The sequence below is a fragment of the Hippocampus zosterae genome, chromosome 1 (assembly GCF_025434085.1).
Source record: "Hippocampus zosterae strain Florida chromosome 1, ASM2543408v3, whole genome shotgun sequence".
Lineage (NCBI taxonomy): Eukaryota > Metazoa > Chordata > Actinopteri > Syngnathiformes > Syngnathidae > Hippocampus > Hippocampus zosterae.
Window position 1 is genome coordinate 2134650 of NC_067451.1, and position 6167 is coordinate 2140816.

The 6167-nt window shown below is 46.1% G+C and overlaps 1 non-coding gene across 1 annotated transcript; it reads left to right on the forward strand.

The window, feature by feature from the left end:
* Positions 1-5548: 5548 nt before the first annotated feature.
* LOC127613391 (5S ribosomal RNA) lies at positions 5549-5667 on the forward strand. Its single transcript, XR_007966170.1, has one exon. It is a non-coding gene; the product is annotated as a 5S ribosomal RNA (ribosomal RNA).
* Positions 5668-6167: the final 500 nt, after the last annotated feature.

A 6167-nucleotide genomic window follows, 5' to 3' on the forward strand; every position in this document is an offset into this window, starting at 1 on the left:
TACGTGACAGACACATGCATCTACCCTTCATTGAACTCTTCTCAGCTAAACAGTACGGCATTAATACGAGTCATTCTTCACAGAGGATAAAGAATATATGTCAGTCATATACTCTTGTTATACATTCATTAATTCATCTTCCGAGCCGCTTGATCCTCACTAGGGTAGCGGGGGGTGCTGGAGCCCATCCCGGCTGTCTTCGGGCAGTAGGCGGGGGGGGACACCCTGAATCGGTTGCCAGCCAATCGCAGGGCACACAGAAACGAACAACCATTCACACTCACACTCACACCTAGGGACAATTTCGAGTGTTCAATCAGCCTGCCACGCATGTTTTTGGAATGTGGGAGGAAACCTGAGCACCCGGAGAAAACCCACGCAAGCCCGGGGAGAACATGCAAACTTCACACAGGGAGGCCGGAGCTGGAATCGAACCCGGTATCTCTGCACTGTGAAGCCCACGTGCTAACCACTGGACTACCGGGCCGCCCTATATATATATATATATATATATATATATATATATATATTCATTCATTCATTCATTCATCTTCCGAGCCGCTTGATCCTCACTAGGGTCGCGGGGGTGCTGGAGCCTATCCCAGCTGTCTCCGGGCAGTAGGCAGGGGACACCCTGAATCGGTTGCCAGCCAATCGCAGGGCACACAGAAACGAACAACCATTCGTACTCACACTCACACCTAGGGACAATTTCGAGTGTTCAATCAGCCTGCCACGCATGTTTTTGGAATGTGGGAGGAAACCGGAGTACCCGGAGAAAACCCACGCAGGCCCGGGGAGAACATGCAAACTGGAGCTGGAATCGAACCCGGTACCTCTGCACTGTGAAGCTGACGTGCTAACCACTGGACTACCGGGCCGTCCTCTTGTTATGCAGTATGTGTCATATGTTCAAGTCTCAAAGGAGTACATAGCACTGTACCTCAGATGGTATTTAGCGTTAGCATTAAGCTGGCCGACTGAAAGCAATGTGACTGTTTTTCATACACAAAGGGTTATTCTCTTTATTTTATGCCGAGTTTGACAGTGCTTATTGTTCAGTAGGTTGACCTCTAATCGTCCGAACGACTTCTTGCTGGCAATTTCTCGTTCAATCTCGCAAATAGCGGCTCTCGGCGTGATGCCGATTGCTACAACACAGACGGTTTAACATCCCTCCCACAAAAATCCTGCATCCTTTTATTTACCAGTCATTCTCCCTCGTGTCCTCCTCTTATCTGCCTTCTCTTCATTCCTCTCCCTCCCTCCTCCTTGTGACATCCTCGACTCCCTTGGTATTCCGTTTGCATCGCGACCCCATTCAGTTCACGTCCTCGTCACTAAATGACAAACTGGAGACATTTTAAAGGCCACGGTGCTGCGTGCGCATTTATCCCTCAGCCCTTTTTAGTGCTCATGCAACACGTGTGCACAAGTGCATGCGGTGTGTGTGTGTGTGCATGTGAGTGGCGTGCAACGTTGAAGCAAGAGAGCCTTTCTTCATCTATTGTAGTACAAACATTTTCATTTCTGTTTTAGCACGTCGTGAAGATTTCACTCTTTCGGAGTCAAGAACTGACCCGGTGGGTGATCGATGAAGAACAGATGACATCAAGAAGGGAATGAGTCATCGGAGAGTGAGGAAAATGCATTTGGATGCTGAAGAGTTGACACTGGACTGAAATGCGGTGGAATTAATCGAAAGAGAAGAAAGACGGAACTTTCATTGTGAGAATGTGGTAATTTTGTAATAAATGAGCATGAAAAATCTCCTTCCACGTGGCTCGGCATCGATTTGGAAAAATAGACGTTGAAAATGTGGAATTGCTTTAGGATTGCGGAATGACAAAAAGTGCGCGGGATTATAAAACGATATCTGTTTCACACAATTAGGTATGCGGCATCTGGCCCTTTACCGAAAGGCAAGCCATCCTTCTTGAGCCGACGCGATTACATCAGACGGCGATCTCCCTTTAACGGCGCCGTTTTCTTTTATGACGCCAGTTCTCTCTCCTCCCTGTGTAAACAGGGCAGCGTGCGGAGCCGCAGACGTAGTAAAGTTGCTTTATTGTCTTGTCGTCGTCGTGCGTTTTGAGCGAACTGCGGGCTTTTTGACTGCTGGTCGAGACCCCGCCCTTTGCCCCCCCAGTGAAAGGAGGTGGCGCCGCTCCCTTGAGCCCTCCAAACTGGAATTTGATGAGGACAAAAGCGTTGAGTGTGACAGGTTAAGGGGGGTTGTAAATGAATGTTGCTTTAGAGTGCCCCGTTGTGCGCCGTGAGTGCGCACACGTCACGCGGAGAAGCGATAAGAGGGAGGGGAAGGAAAAAGTCCGACTTGACAGCCGGTGTGCGCGCACAGGGCCTTCAAAATGGCGTGGGTACTTTAGAGCGCCTCGTTGTAAAGGGGTACGAAAGCGGATATATCCCAGCCAAACGTAGTTACTGTATGTATATGAAGGTAAAACAAAGTTGCAAGACAAAGTAGCATGCAGTTATGCAGGTTGTGCAAAAGGAGAATAAGCATTGGATTTTAGAGTGCCCCGTTGTGCGCCGTGAGTGCGCACACGTCACGTGGAGAAGCGAGAAGAGGGAGGGGAAGGAAAAAGTCAGACTCGACAGCCGGTGTGCGCACAGGGCCTTCAAAATGACGTGGGTACTTTAGAGCGCCTCGTTGTAAAGGGGTACGAAAGCGGATATATCCCAGCCAAACGTAGTTACTGTATGTATATGTAGGTAAAACAAAGTTGCAAGACAAAGTAGCATGCAGTTATGCAGGTTGTGCAAAAGGAGAATAAGCATTGGATTTTAGAGTGCCCCGTTGTGCGCCGTGAGTGCGCACACGTCACGCGGAGAAGCGATAAGAGGGAGGGGAAGGAAAAAGTCAAACTCGACAGCCGGTGTGCGCACAGGGCCTTCAAAATGACGTGGGTACTTTAGAGCGCCTCGTTGTAAAGGGGTACGAAAGCGGATATATCCCAGCCAAACGTAGTTACTGTATGTATATGTAGGTAAAACAAAGTTGCAAGACAAAGTAGCATGCAGTTATGCACGTTGTTAGCATTGGATTTTAGATTAACAGTGGAGAGAATGACTGAAGTTTCACCCGAAACTCCAATATCCTGAACTATACACTATCCACCGTATATACTGTACACCCCTGATATTTTTTTATGGTGTGCTCGACTCAAAATTTTGGTGACACTTGTTTTCAACAAGCCCTTTCCCGTTTTCCCTTGGACGAGGCGAAAACCTTGTTTTCCCTTCTGCCATTGCGTCAATCATCTTATTTGCAGTCCGCCAACTCACCACGGAGCACCCTGCTGTGTCCCCTCCATCGACAGCTTGCTGCCGATGTACTTGTGTGTGATATTATGTCGTTGTCGCACACATGCCTGACGGAGCCGAGCCCCCCACCCCCCACCCCCCCTCCCTCCTCCGACCTTCTCCCAAAACCATCTTGCCGTGCTCTTTCTTTAGAGAGTTTATTAAGTTACAAAGCACTATCTCCCCTTCACTTAATTCCTAAACCTTTTCTCGACAGGCTTAGCTGGAAAGATGTAGCTCAGAGGCACTCGGCTCTTCTTTCCAAACTCGGCAACACGCTGAATATGTATTAGCCTTTGACAGAATGTTGGGTTTTGTTAGGATTACACAATAAACACATGGAGTAAACTTTTATAGAGGGCCGGGGAATGAGCCAAGGAAGAACTCCATTAAATTAAAAGTGCCATTATCCTCCATCCAGGAAGTTGGCTGCGTGCTAACTACAATTTGGAAAGACGGCCAAATGAATGAATGATTATGTGTGTGTGTGTGTGTGTGTGTGTGTGTTGTATATATAAAAGAACATTTGAGTTATATGTGGCCATATTTTGCGGCTGCTTTGCTACATCAGACACTGGGTATTTTGAATCTGTTTGTAATATATCACAGATCCCACGAATGTTATCATCTTAATACATAGATTTCATTCATTCATTCATCTTCCTAACCGCTTGATCCTCACTAGGGTCGCGGGGGGTGCTGGAGCCTATCCCAGCTGTCTCCGGGCAGTAGGCGGGGGACACCCTGAATCGGTTGCCAGCCAATCGCAGGGCACACAGAGACGAACAACCATCCACGCTCACAATCATACCTAGGGACAATTTAGAGTGTTCAATCAGCCTGCCATGCATATTTTTGGAATGTGGGAGGAAACCGGAGCACCCGGAGAAAACCCACGCAGGCCCGGGGAGAACATGCAAACTCCACACAGGGAGGCCGGAGCTGGAATCGAACCCGGTACCTCTGCACTGTGAAGCCGACGTGCTAACCACTGGATTACCGGGCCGCCCAATACATAGATTTAAATGACAAAATGTAGGCACACTGTCATGTAGGCGCCTCTAATTTAGGACTGTTACGGGGGTGTCGACCTCAACGGGGGATCCCTCTATTTGGGAATAAATGACGAAATCAACGCTGCAAACGACTGCAATTACTGTTTTAGTGGGAAGCAATTAAAAAAAAGCGCAGGGCGGGATGACCACGGCTACTCCCCGGTAAATATAAACTGAAAATGAAGGTCTGCGCAACCTGGCAGCGCCGCTTCCTGTTTTGCTCAGTGATTTAATTATGAGGTGCAACGGTGTCTCATTCAGATGCCGGAACGTCGTCGGTTTACGTGGCCTCGTCTCGTCCATGTGCGCCAGTTTATTGCCAGAAACAACTCATGACTCGTTTTCCTCAGTAATAGCCGACATGGTGACCTTCTTTCCGGCGACCACCTTCTCGCCTTTTCATCAATCCAGGACCGACGCTGTGTGCATTTATGGACTGACACACAGTACAACATCCGGCCACTAGAGGGGAACGATAAGCTGCCCTGCAGCAGGAGGATGTTTTCTTTTTTTTTTTTTTCTTTCTTTGTTCTTTATCTTGCTCTCCATGCCATGTTTGCTTGTGAGAGGGCAATGTTTGTTTAATGTGTGTCGGCCCGGTTGTGACCCGACATGGCCTGTCTGGGACAACATCATTGAAGACACAGTCTCATCTTGTCCAAAGAAGAAGCGAAGCTGGACTGGGTGCAAAGTGGGGAGTCAATGTCCATATTTGGTTACTTTAACTTTAGTGTAGGTGGCACACGAGCCGATATTTTTGTCTGTTTGGTGTATGGAGTGAGACAAGCAACAGAAAAGGCCTGCAAGAAAGCGTGAATGGCCATTCGTGTCCTATTTCGCTTGCAGTTTAGCTTTGTAAATGTAGTGAAACCTCCTACGGGTGACTTTTTTTTTTTTTTATCTGATTTTGTCATTTCCAACTTCAGCTCTTCAAATACATCATCTATATTTTGTTATCATTGAATTGCATCTTTGGATGGTCCTTTTAGTAACAACTGAAACACAACGACTACACCTAATTATTTAATTTTCTTAAAAAGTTTTGTACTGGATTGAAACATACAATTTGGGTAAAATGGATTATATTCTAGAATAAGCGATATTACTATTAAAATATATACTAATATATATATAATATATATATATAATATATAATATATATATATATAGCTTGCGGCCATACTACCCTGAGAACGCCCGATCTCGTCCGATCTCGGAAGCTAAGCAGGGTCGGGCCTGGTTAGTACTTGGATGGGAGACCGCCTGGGAATACCAGGTGCTGTAAGCTTGCCCTGCGATTGGCTGGCAACCGATTCAGGGTGTCCCCCGCCTACTGCCCGAAGACGGCTGGGATAGGCTCCAGCACCCCCCGCGACCCTAGTGAGGATCAAGCGGCTCGGAAGATGAATGAATGAATGAATAAATAAATATAATATATATATATATATATATATATATATATATATATATATATATATATATATATATATATATATACACACACATACTAATTTTAGTTCATATTGGCAGTTTTCAAAAGAGCTTCATGTTTTGTATAAAAAAACACAAATGACTCAAAATATAGTGTATGTGTGCATGTGTGTGTGTAAATGCAAATATAAATTCTATAAATAACACACACACACACAAATAAATGTAAGTAGCAAAACATGGACTGAGACAATATCAATACTCAGAGGACACATACTCTTTATCCTCTGTGAAAAGCAACTAATATTTCTGCCGTCGAGAGTCACTTGGAGATGCCGAGTGAAATAAACTCATAGT